General features: G+C 33.3%; 1 pseudogene; it reads left to right on the top strand.

Annotated features, from left to right (window-relative positions):
• The window catches only part of LOC124887031, a 95,621-nt pseudogene extending 86,776 nt beyond the window's left edge, over window positions 1–8,845 (top strand).
• The last annotated feature ends 4,820 nt before the right edge of the window (window positions 8,846–13,665 follow it).

Here is a 13,665-nt window from a genome sequence, read left to right as displayed (position 1 = left end):
CTTAAAAGAGTTATTTTGAAATCTACTTCTAAATTAGTAAATCTGAAATTTATTCATGTAATAGTAAATCTAAAATTTACTAAAGTAAAAGGTATATGTCATGGTAAACTTAGAGTTTGCTAGAATAAAAGTTTACAAATTGACATGAACGATTGTGACATCCCAAAGATGTGCATATTGAGTATTAGACATATGTTGAAGAAATAAAAGATTCTTCAAGAATTGTTTATGTCGTTTGTTCTCATGATAAGTTGGTTGGACAAACTAATATTGGGATTGAATCCCTTAAATCTGGAAAGTATAATAGGTGAATATGGGTCCGTTCACCTATGATGTGATATGTTGAAAAGATGCATCAATAAGATGATCATATGTACATTCATTGTCAAACTTCATTTGACATTCAGAAAGTTGCTTGCTCAGTAAAATTGAGTTAAGAGCATAACTTTTAGACTGTGTAATCAAGAAAATTCATCTTGATGATGATAGTTTGGCATTGAATACCTTCGATAAATAGCTAAACCATTACTAATGAGAACAAAGCTTCATGTGTTGGTCTGAAATATGATATGTAGCATACAATAGCACTTGTATGCATTAGACTAATAAATTATGATTATGTCTTCCCTCTCAATTGGTTCAAGGTCAGGAACCAACTATTCCATCTAATAGTTTTGATGTGCGGTTATGATTAATGAATATACCAAGATGTACAAAGATAGATTCCTCAAAAAAAATAGAGGATGTATGTTAGCTTTCCTAATATAAGAGGGAGATTATAAGCAACTATGAAGTATGTTAGGAATCATCATCAGATCCTCATTCAAAATATAATTCAAGTCCCATGCCAAAAACATCTCATATTTAAGCTGTAAGTGCTGTTATTTTGTGTTCATAAAGGACAAAGTCTACGCATGCATGAAGTATGGTAGACTAATCGGTTCCAAATGAAATAATCCTTGAAAAGGATAAGGAGAAAATAGCCATAATAAGAAGACAATGTTCTCTTGAAGAGCCTACGGCATAACACTTCATAAAACCTTATGAAAGGTTCAAGTACCTAAAAATAATGAAGTGAAGAGATCTCAAAATGTTATGTCACACGGTGAACTGATACAAAATGATATATCATTAATATCTTTGATATAATATTGAGCAATATGGTAAAAGATTGTGAGGATCTAAATTCTACATTTATTTAAGCATGCTGACGTAGAAACATTTATCAAGTGACATAAAAGGATGCATCTTAGTAAGCATAAAACTTATTTGATTTGCAGTCTAAATATTTGAAGATGTCACTCAATGTTGAATATTGTCACTTGACAATTTATATGAAAACTTTTAAGGATTCAAAATGTTTAAAGCATATAAAAGTTTTTGGGAAACTTATTTATAATCCTTATATTGTATAAGTTTATAGCTTGAAAATTATTGGAACTCTTGGAGAGTTTTCAAAAGCAATAGATTATTTGCTAAAATGAGAAATATGAGTATCATATCTTAGTGAAATTGGTGCATCATGTATCTTGGAAATACTAAAAGGCCCGATATAGCATTTTTTGATTAATTTGCTAGCAAGGTATAATTCTGCTCCTACTAGAAGACATCGAAATAGGATCAGACACATGATTGTATCTTATTCTAAAGATTGCAGTCTTGATCTTGTTAATCATGCATAATGCTGGGTACTTAGTTAACCCGCATAAATCTCGATCTCAAACATGCAATGTGTTCACATGTGGGGACACTGTCATATCTTGGAGATATACAAAGCAGTCTATCTAGCTACTTCATTGAACCATGATGAGATAATAGCTATTCATGAAGCTAGCCGAGAATATATATGATTGAGGTCCATGATACATCTCATTCGAGAAAAATGTAGTTTGAAATGCGATAATGTACCCATAATTTTATACAAAGATAATTCACCATACATAGCACATCTTAATGGAGGATTCATAAAAGGAAATAGAACGAAGCACACTTTATCAAAGCTTTTCTACATACATGAGCTACAAAATAATGGTGATATTAATGTGAAATAGATTCATTCAAGTGACAATGTGGATGATTTATTTATCAAGTCTCCTCCAATTGCAATTTTCAAGAAGATGGTGCATAATATCGGGATACAAAGGTTCAAGGATATTTTTATTAGGGGGAGCTAATACGCACTGTACTCTTTTTCCCTTATGATTTTTTGTTCCACTGGGTTTTCCTTGTAAGGTTTTTAATGAAACAACCTATATACGTATTGTTAGAGATATGTACTCTTTTTCCTTCACTAAATTATTTTTTCCACTGAGTTTTTTCTAGTAAGATTTTAACGAGGCACATTATCTATCAATTAGACATTTAAGGGGAGTGTTATAAATGTATTTACATTATAGTGAATGTCTATCAAGAATATAGATAAGATCTATCAAGATCTAGTGGATACCTATCAGGATTTAAAGTATTTGTCTTTTAGTCAGAAACTAGAAGTATTTTTTCCTATAAATAGAGGAATTTTATTCATTGTATCCTCAATGTTATAATATCTCATCCCTCAAGAGAAATAAGAATTACTTTCTATTGTTCTTCTTTATGCGTAGTTATTTCATAATACGTTATCTCTTTATTCTTCTTTTTTATTCTTAGTTATTTCATAACAATGTAAATAAATTTGCAAGATTTTAGAAATATTAATTGAACTTTTTTTACATTTATTAACAGACTTTAACTATTTTCTTTTATATTTGGTATGTGAAATCAACTAATATTTAACTATTAAGCATGAGAAAAAGATGATAGAGTAGAAGAAAAAAAACCGTATGGAAAAAGAAAAAAGTAACGTATGAGAAAAGGCAAAAGTTTTTTTGTTTTGTTTTTGTGTGTGTGTGTTATTGAATTAAATTTCTAACAGATTAATTTGATGAATATTTTTAAAACGACTAAAATAAGTTAATCTTTTTATATTTTTCTTTTACTTGAATTTACTAATCAATATTAATTATTATAAGAATTGTGTGAATGTAATTCCCAGATATACATGTTTTAAACTTTCCTTTTTTTGATCAACTCTTAAAAATACCAATTTAGAATTAAATTTTGTACACAAAATAGAGCAAGCTAAACAAAAAATTAAATAAATTTAACTGCCAAAAAAATAGGAATCAGGAAGTCTAAAATTGCAATAATTGAGAAGTATACCATTCAAATGAAAAAAGAGAAATTAATTGCCTTTGAGCCAATTTGAATTTTACTACCAATAAATTTACCTCCGAAGTTGATATGACCATAGTTGATTATTTGACTTTACTTTCACTTAATAAAGTTTTGCTTATATAAATCTATCGGGCTTGGGGTGGGGAGTCAGGATCAGGTGTTAGAGTGGGTGTCAAGGCCAGGTTTCGATTGAGAGTCAGGGTTGGGTCTTAGGTGGTGTGTCGGGGTCAGGAGTTGGGTAATCTTACAACGAACAGGATTTTTTCCATTGTAAATTCATTCAGGTCCCGAGTCAGGAGTCGGTGTCAGAGTTGAGAGTCAAGGTCCCGTCCAGATTGAGGGTCAGGCATTGTGGCAGGTCCAAGTCGGGGACGGGAGTCGCGGTTGGCCTGGATCAAGAGTTGGAGGTTGGGTTTCGAATACGGAGTAAGGGATAGATACTCATGTCATGAGTTGGGGGTAGGGGTGGGGAGTTGAAATTGGATTCTGGGTTGATATTCGTGGTTAAGTCCTACATCATGCATCAGGTGTGAGGAGTCAAGCTCTAAGATCGTGATTGAGTTTGGTGTCATTAGTATTTGCCAAATCATAAATGATCTTGCGATAGTATTTTCTTTTTACCAACCAAGCACTAGAAAATAAGTAAGAAATCACTTATTTTTTGATAAAATACTTTCTTTCATATTAAACACACCTTTTAGTCTAAAATAAGTCATAAATATGTTTCTTGTTATAAATGTATTTACATTATAGTTAATTTCTATCAAGATCTACTTTGATATCTATTAGGATTTGAAGAATCTATCTTTTACTCAGACTAGGAGTAAATTTTTTCTATAAATAGAGGGGTTTTGTTCATTGTATTTACAATCTTATGATCTCTCATCCCTCAAGAGAAGAAATAAGAATCACTCTCTCTATTCTCTCTACTCTTCTTATTTATTCTTTATTGTTTTATAACACGTCATCAACACGAGACTTTGCCAAACAAGGTGAGATTATAAATCTGAAGGATTTTAAGGTTAGTAATCTTTATGTTATCTTTATTTTGCTACTACAAATATAATTATTATTGGATTTGAGGAAAAATAATTGGTTTGAAACCATTTATATTTTAGATTTATTCCTCAAGAACAATATTATCAAAAGGGATGATAATATGTTGGGTTCAAGTCCCATTAATTTATGCTAAGACGCCTTTATATGGATAATACGTCGAGATTGGATCTCAATGCATGTATTGATGATATTATGATGGTTAAGGCAAATAATAGGTATTCGATGAAAAGTCATGAAATATATCCCATTGATATGCTCTATTCCCTGAATTGAATGTGGTAGCAATAAATCATATGTATGCCTCAATTTGCTTTTGTAGTAGGTATCATAATTTGATACGCTTAAGGCATGCTTATATTTCATTCCTGAGGAATGAAAAGCTTATTAATACAAACGTGCAATTGATTGTGATGGTATCACAACTCACCTCTGAATGAGGAAGAATAACTGAGAAGAGTTATTTTGAAATCTACTTCTAAAGCAGTAAATCTGAAATTTATTCATGTAATAGTAAATCTGAAATTTACTAAAGAAAAAATACATGTCATGGTAAACTTGGAGTTTACTAGAATAAAAGTTCATAAATTGATATGAACGATTGTAACATCTCGAAGATGTGCATGAATTGAAGAACTAGAAGAATCTTCAAGAATTGTTTATGTCGTTTGTTCTCATGATAAGTTGGTTGGACCAACTAATATTGGGATTGGATCCCTTCAAATTTGAAAATTATAAAAGGTGAATAAGGGCTCGTTCATTTATCATGTGATATGTTGAAAAGATGCATCAATAAGATGATCACATGTACATTCATTGTCAACCTGTAATAAAATTGAGTGAAGAACATAATTTTCAGATTGTGCAATCAAGAAAGTTATCTTGATGATGATGGTTTGGCATTGAATGCCTTCGATAAATAGTTAAACCATTATTAATGAGAACAAAACTTCATGTATTGGTCTAAAATATGATATATTGCAATAACATTTGTATACATTAGACCAATAAATTATGATTATTTCTTCCCTTTCAATTGGTTCAAGGCTGGGAACCAATTATTCCATCTAATAATTTTGATGTGCGGTATACGATTAATGAATATACCATAATGCACAAAGATGGATTCCTCAAAGAAGTAGAGGATTTATGTTAGTTTTCCTAACATAAGGGGGAGATTATAAGCGCTATGAAATATGTTAGGAATTATCACCATATCCTCATCCAAAAGATAATTCAAGTCAAATGCTGAAAGCATCTCATATTAAGCGCAAGTGCTCTTATTTTGTGTTCCTAAAGGACAAAGTCTATGCATGCGTGAAGCGTGGTAGACTGATCGGTTCCAAATGAAATAGACCTTGAAAAATAAGGAGAAAATAATCATAATAAGAAGGCAATGCGCTCTTGAAAAGCCTACGACATACCACTTCATGAAACCTTATGAGAGGTTCATGTACCTGAAAATAATGAAGTGATGAGATCTCAAAATGTTATGTCACTTGTGAACTGATACAAAATAATATATCATCAATATCTTTGACACAATATTGGCGCAATATTGTGAAAGATTACGAGGATCTGAATTCTATGTTTATTTAAGCATGCTGACGTAGAAACATTTATCAAGTGACATGAAAGGATGCATTTTGGTAAGCGTAAAACTTATTTGATTTGCAGTTCAGACACTTGAAGATGTCACTCATGAAATGTTGAATATTGTCACTTGACAAAACTTATGTGAAAACTTTTAAGGATTCAAACTGCTTGAAGCATATAAAAGTTTCTGGGAAACTTATTTATAATCGTTATATTGTATAAGCTTATTGCTTGAACATCATTGGAACTCTTGGAGAGTTTTCAAAGCAATAGATTCTTTGCTGAAATTCAAAATATATCAAATTGGATTGGTTATGAAGTACCATATCTTAGTGCAATTGATGCACTCATGTACCTAGCAAATACTACAAGGCCTATAACCTTTTCAGTCAATTTGTTAGCAAGGTATGTTTCTGCTCCTACTATGAGACATAAAAAATGGGATAAAACACATGAGCATGTTTTATTCGAAAGATTGCAGTCCCGATCTTATTGGTCATGCTGATGTTGGGTACTTATCTGACCCGCATAAAGATCGGTCTCAAATAGGCTATGTGTTCATATGTGATGGTACTGCCATATCTTGAAGATATACAAAGCAGCCTATCGTAGCCATTTCATCGAATCATGCTGAGATAATAGTTATTCATGAAGCAAGCCGAGAATGTGTATAGTTGAGGTCCATGATACATCTCATTCGAGAAAAATATGGTGTGAAATATGGCAATTTACCCACAATTTTATACAGAGATAATTCAGCATGCATAACAATCTTAAGGAAGGATTCATAAATGGAGATAGAACGAAGCACAATTTGCCAAAGCTTTTCTACATACATGAGCGGCAAAAGAATGATGATATTAACGTGCAACAGATTCGTTCAATACACGCTGTACTCTTTTTTCCTTACGAGGTTTTGTCCTAATGGGTTTTCCTTGTAAGGTTTTTAATGAGGCAGCCGATATGCATATTGTTAGAAATATGTACTCTTTTTCCTTCACTAGATTTTTTTTCCTACTCGGTTTTTTCTAGTAAGTTTTTAACGAGGCACATTATCTATCTAGACATTCAAGGGGAGTGTTATAAATGTATTTATATTATAGTGAATGTCTATCAAAATCTACTTTGATATCTATTAGGATTTGAAGCATCTATCTTTTACTCAAACTAGGAGTAAATTTTTCCGATCAATAGAGGGGTTTTGTTCATTGTATTTATAATCTTATGATCTCTCATCCCTCAAGAGAAGAAATAAGAATCACTCTCTCTATTCTCTCTACTCTTCTTCTTTATTCTTTATTGTTTTAAAACATTTCTGACTATAAATATTCCTCTATTCACTTTTATTTGTCTTCTTTGAACTTTACACACCCTTGAAAAAATATTAATTAATGCACACTATACAAAAATATTCATATTAATTGAAGTTTAATTTTACAGGGTAAAACTGAAGTCTTATTTTTTACCTAATTTTACTAATTAACGTGAAACACACATGCAATACTGGTATCCTAAACAAGTAGAGAGGAAGCATGTGAGGTGATGAAATTGTATTGGACTTTTAGCAGTCAGCGATAGCTGCACATTAAGCTTTTGACTCTCACGCCGTCATGCGTGACGTGTAGGATTAGTGAGGAGTTTGAACTAATCAAAAAGATTTTATTTATTCTCACGTTGCTTCAATAACAAGGAGTTCTGAAATTATGTACTATTATAGTACAACAAAACCAAAATGGGGTAACAGTAAAAATTTCTCATCATTAGTCTATTTTGTATTTTGTAAGGAGTCTAATTCCTATTATTATTCAGGAAATAGCCAATTTATATCATGGAAAGTGAAAGCAAAAAATTCATATGAAATTGCTTACCTCACATTTTTGTTGGAGTAATGAAAGTGTGTTGAATGGAGGAAAATGGAGAAATAAAGTGGAAGAGAAAAAATTGAGTTAACACCAAAAAATGGAAAGTGTACTCAATTTTGGCAACTTTACTCTTTCTCCCACATTGGTGGAAGAAGAGAACTTGAGAGTGTTTATATTGTGAAATACTTACACCTCACGGTAAGTGAGTCAAGGAAATAGAAATGCCTCGCGTCGTCGTCGTCGTCGCTCGGATTCGAATTTGGATTCGGATTTAGCATATCTTTCTTTTTGGATAAATTTTATTTGAAAATATAGAAATTTTCACTTTACAAAACATTCTTCTTGTCTTAAAAAAATACTCTAAGTGTGATCATTCAAATCGTGAGTTTGTTCGAAGAATCCGCCTATTTGAGGTACCGCTATAGTCAGATTGAAGGCCATTTTATCCTGGGAGAAAGATTCCATAACCTCGGATATAGTGAGGGGAATTATTCCTTAAGGAAAGTCCGTGAACTCGGACGACTTGGCCTTAATCATTTCTGTTTCATCTTTATTTTCTGAAAAATAAATACACCTCTTGGAAAGGTCTTTTTGATCTTGTGTTGAGGGTGTTTAATACTTCATTGTGTTCTTGTTCATACTTGAACTCAAGTTGAAGTTGTTGTTCTGTAATACAGATTCTACGTACTCGTACTGTGGAAAATAACAATCTTAAGGAATAAATTAACAGAATCTGTATTGCTTATTTTTGCAGATTAAAGCTCAGGCTTTCTACTCTACTTGAATTTAACTAGTGATTAGAAGACATAAAATCTTCATTACAAGTTAAGATTCACTCAGTTAACGATTTGAAGTAATAAAAACTTCATCGTTAACTAGAAACAAGAAGAAGAAGAGTTTAAAGTTATTTAACTTTATTAATAGTATTCTGAAAAATACTAATTTTCTGTTTTCTGGTGACAGGAAAAATGACAACTGAAAGTCAAATGATGGATGCGATAACGCCTATGGGGGAAAATAATATTGCCACATCAAGTCGCACAAATGCTCCGCCAATGATGGCACCGACGGAGAAGCCTGGGAAATTTTCTGGCATCGACTTCAAGCGGTGGCAATAAAAGATGTTCTTTTACCTCACCACTTTATGTCTACAACGGTTCACTAGCGAAGACGCTCCCGAGGTGCTCGAAGGAACCTCAGACAAAGACTGCTTTGTTATTGTAGAAGCTTGGAAACATTCGGATTTCCTTTGCAGGAACTATATTCTGAGTGGTCTCCAAGATGACCTCTATAATGTCTATAGTGGAACCAAGACATCAAAAGAACTGTGGGGGCCACTTGAACGGAAATATAAAATGAAAGATGCGGGAATTAAGAAATTCCTTGTTGCACGGTTCCTGGATTTCAAAATGATTGATAGCAAATCTGTTGTCTCTCAAGTACAGGAGTTGCAAGTCATCATACATGATCTCCTAGCAGAAGGTATATTTTTAAAAAATACTTTAGTTGAACAAATTAAAAATGTTCATAATACTCACATAAACTGTTTTGTAGGTTTAATTGTGAATGATGCTTTTCAAGTAGCAGCAATAGTTGAGAAGCTACCACCTTTGTGGAAAGACTTCAAAAATTACTTAAAGCATAAGCGCAAAGAGATGACCATTGAAGATCTTATCGTCCATCTACATATTGAAGAGGACAATAAAGCTGCCGAAAGAAGGTCAAAGGGAAATTCTACAATGAGTGGAGTACATATTGTAGAAGATGGCTAAAACAACTTGAAGAAAAGAAAGAAAGTTGAACATGGAATCAATCAACCCAAGAAAAATGTTCAAGGGAAAATGCTTCAATTGTGGCAAAATTGACCACAAGTTCATAGATTGTCGAGCCCCGAAGAAAGAAAAGAAAAAGGATCAACCAAATATGATTGAATCCAGCAAAGAATGCGATGATTTGTGTGCTATGTTCACGGAATGCAACTTGGTAGGGAATCCATGTGAATAGTGGATGGATTCTGGTGCCACACGCCATGTTTGCACAAACAAAGAATTGTTCTCGTCATTTTCTCCGGCTCAAGTAGAAGAAATGATCTACTTAGTCAACTCCGCTACAGCTAAGGTGGAGGAAATAGGAAAAATTTGCTTAAAGATGACTTCCGGCAAGTTCTTGACACTGAACAATGTGTTATATGTTCCGGAGTTACGTAGGAATTTAATTTCTATTTCACTCCTAGATAAGAACGGATTTAAATGTATAACCGTTTCTGGAAAAATTGTAGTTAGCAAAGGATAAATATATGTAGGAAAAGGCTATCTGACCGAAGGCCTTTATAAGATGAATGTAATGACTGTTGAAATGAGTAAAAGTTCGAATTCAACTTATTTGCTTGAGTCTTATGATTTATGGCATGAACGTTTAGGCCATGTTATTTACAAAACATTACGAATACTAATTAACTTAGAAGTTTTGCCAAACTTTGAGTCCAATAAATCAAAATGTCAAACGTGTGTGTAATTGAAGTATGCAAAGCATCCTTATAAATCCGTTGAAAGGAATTCAAATCCCTTAGACTTAATACACACTGACATTTGTGATATGAAGTCAACACCATCTCGTGGTGGGAAAAAGTATTCCATAACTTTTATTGATGATTTCACTAGATATTGTTATGTCTACTTGCAAAATAGTAAGGATGAAGCAATAGATAACTGAAGTTGAAAACCAGTTAGACAAAAAGATCAAAATGATAAGAAGTGATAGGGGTGGAGAATATGAATCTCCTTTTGCGCAAATATGTGTAAAGAATGGAATAATCCATCAAACTACGACCCCGTATTCACCTCAATCTAATGAAATTGCGGAAAGGAAAAACCAAACTTTGAAGGAAATGATGAATGCCTTACTTATAAGTTCTGATTTACCGCAAAACTTATGGGGGGGCATCCTTACGGCCAATTGTATACTCAACAGAGTTCCCCATAGTAAGACACAATTAATTCCTTACGAAAAATGGAAAGGAAAGAAACCTAACTTGAAATATTTCAAAGTGTGGGGGTTTCTAACGAAGGTTCAAGTTCCTACACCTAAAAGGGTTAAAATAGGACCTAAAATGGTGGACTGCATGTTCATAGGATATGCTAAAAGTAGTAAAGCATGCCGATTTTTGGTTCATAAATCTAAACATCCAGATATTAATGAAAATACGGTAATTGAATCAGATAATACTGAATTCTTTACAAAAATTTATCCATTTAAAATTAGACACGAATAGTCTAGTGGAGGATCTAAACGACCTCGAGATGAACCAAGTAAGAATGTACATAATGAAGAAAATCCAAGATGTAGTACACATCAAAGAATGTCAACTTTGTTTGGATTGAATTTAGTAACATTTCTCTTAGAAAATGAGCCTCAAACATTTAAAGAAGCGATGTCGTCGTCAGACTCATCCTTTTGAAAAGAGGTAGTCAATAGTGAGATTGATTCAATCTTAAACAACCATCCATGGGAATTGGTTGACCTTCCTCCCAGAAATAAACCTTTAGGTTCTAAATGGATCTTCAAAAGGAAAATGAAGGCGTATGGTACTATTGACAAATATAATGCAAGACTTGTAGTAAAAGGCTTCAAACAGAAGAAAGGCCTTGATTACTTTGATACATACTCGTCAGTAACAAGGATAACCTCGATTCGAATATTAATTGCAATGGAGGCATTATATGATCTTCAAATCCATCAAATGGATGTGAAAACTGTATTCCTAAATGGACATTTGGAGGAAGAAATTTACATAGAATAACCTAAGGGTTTTGTGGTTCCAGTAAAGGAAAATAAGGTGTGTAGACTTATTAAGTCGTTGTATGGACTAAAACAAGCACCTAAATAATGGAATGAGAAGTTTGACCAAACCATACTGGCGAACGGATTCAAAATAAATGAATGTGATAAATGTGTTTATATTAAAGACACTCCAAATTACCAAGTCATTGCATATTTATATGTGGATGATATGTTGATCATCAGTAGACACATTTCTGACATAAATACAACAAAACGAATGCTCGAGAGCAAGTTTGATATGAAGGACCTTGGAGTTGTAGATGTGATCTTAGGTGTAAGAATCCATTAAACTCTACAAGGTTTGGCATTGTCACAGTCTCATTATATCGAAAAGGTACTTGACAAGTTCAAGTATATAGAATTCAGTATTGCCAAGACTCCATTGGATGCGAGCTTTGCACTTTGAAAGAATAAAGGTGAGAGTGACTCACAATTGGAGTACGCAAGAGTATTGGGATGTTTAATGTATATAATGAACTGTACACGACTAGCCATAGCATGCGCTATTAGTAAATTAAGTTGGCTCACGAGTTATCCCAACAAGACTCATTGGATGGCAATAAAAAGAGTTTTAGGGTATCTTAAATACACTCAAAATTATGCTATGCATTATAATAAATATCCTGTGGTACTTGAAGGATATAGTGACGCAAATTGGATCACCGGATCGAACGAAGTAAAATCCACAAGTGGATATGTATTTACTATCGATGGAGGAGCAGTTTCTTGGAAATCATTCAAACAGACTTGTATTGCTCGCTCTACAATGGAATCTGAATTTATCGCATTAGATAAAGCCAGTGAAGAAGCAGAATGGCTCCAGAATTTCTTAGAAGATATTCCGTATTGGCCCAAGCCAGTGGCACCAGTATGTTTGCACTGTCATAGCCAAGCGGCAATAGGTACGGCAGGGAGCATAATGTATAACGGTAAATCTCGTCATATAAAATGAAGGCATAATACCGTAAGAGAACTTCTCTCTAGTGGAATTATCACTTTAGACTATGTAAAGTCAAAGGATAATGTGTCGGATCCACTTACAAAAGGCGTATCTAGAGAAGGAGTATAAAAGACATCCAAGGGAATGGGTTTAAGGCCTAGGACGAGTCAGCATGGCGGTAACTCTACCTAGCAGACTAGAGATCCCAAGAGCTAGGTTCAAGGAGATCAAACAAAGTTACGTCTGACAAGTTCAACATTGTCAATTACCTAACCCATTCTCATGATGTAGTCAATGTATAGTAAACAAGGATAAGACTTAAGGTGAAAAGTCTTTTAATGATTATCTAAATTTGGCAGATTTAACCAAATAGTTTAATCTATAGGATTGAATGTTTAGAAATCACTTATATGTGGGCGAAGTGGAAGCCGCTTCAAAGAGAATGTTAGTAAAGACCTATTCTCTAAGCTCTCATGAAAATCGGGACGTGTTCGTGGCTAAAAAGAACAAAATCGTAAGAACCATAAACGGTGAAAGTCTGGTTGTGTGACATGTGTTGTCTAGGTGTACATTAAAGCTTGACGGTTCAAAAATATCAAATCTACCGATTGACCGAGTGAATCTGATGCATGTTCATTATGAAAAGTTCAAAGGAAAATCCACTTATCCAGATGCAATCAGTCTTTGCTTGATGATCACATACTTATCCGTAAAATTTTTTACGAAAAACAGCATTCCCCATTCATGTGGAGGATTGTTGGGTTCATAGTAATGAAAGTGTATTAAATGGAAAATGGAGAAATCAAGTGGAAGAGAAAAAATTGAGTTAACACCAAAAAATGGAAAGTGTACTCAATTTTGGCAAGTTTACTCTTTCTCCCACATTGGTGGAAGAAGAGAACTTGAGAGTATTTATATTATGAAATACTTACTCCACATGGTAAGTGATTCAAGGAAATAGAGATGCCTCGCGCCGTCGTCGTCGTCGCTCGCTTGGCTCGACTTCGGATTTGAATTTGGATTTGGATTTGGAAAATGATCGATCGATAGGATCTTTCTTTTTGGACAAATTTTATTTGGCGAAAATAATCCAGACTGAATCAGTAATACTCTATTAATAAATACATGCATGCAGTAACAGATGCACTGTTCGACCAA

This window comes from Capsicum annuum, chromosome 9 (genome assembly GCF_002878395.1).
Source record: "Capsicum annuum cultivar UCD-10X-F1 chromosome 9, UCD10Xv1.1, whole genome shotgun sequence".
Taxonomy (NCBI): Eukaryota; Viridiplantae; Streptophyta; class Magnoliopsida; order Solanales; family Solanaceae; genus Capsicum; species Capsicum annuum.
The sequence above is the reverse complement of the archived record's forward strand: the minus strand, read 5'-3'. Positions and strand labels throughout refer to the sequence as shown.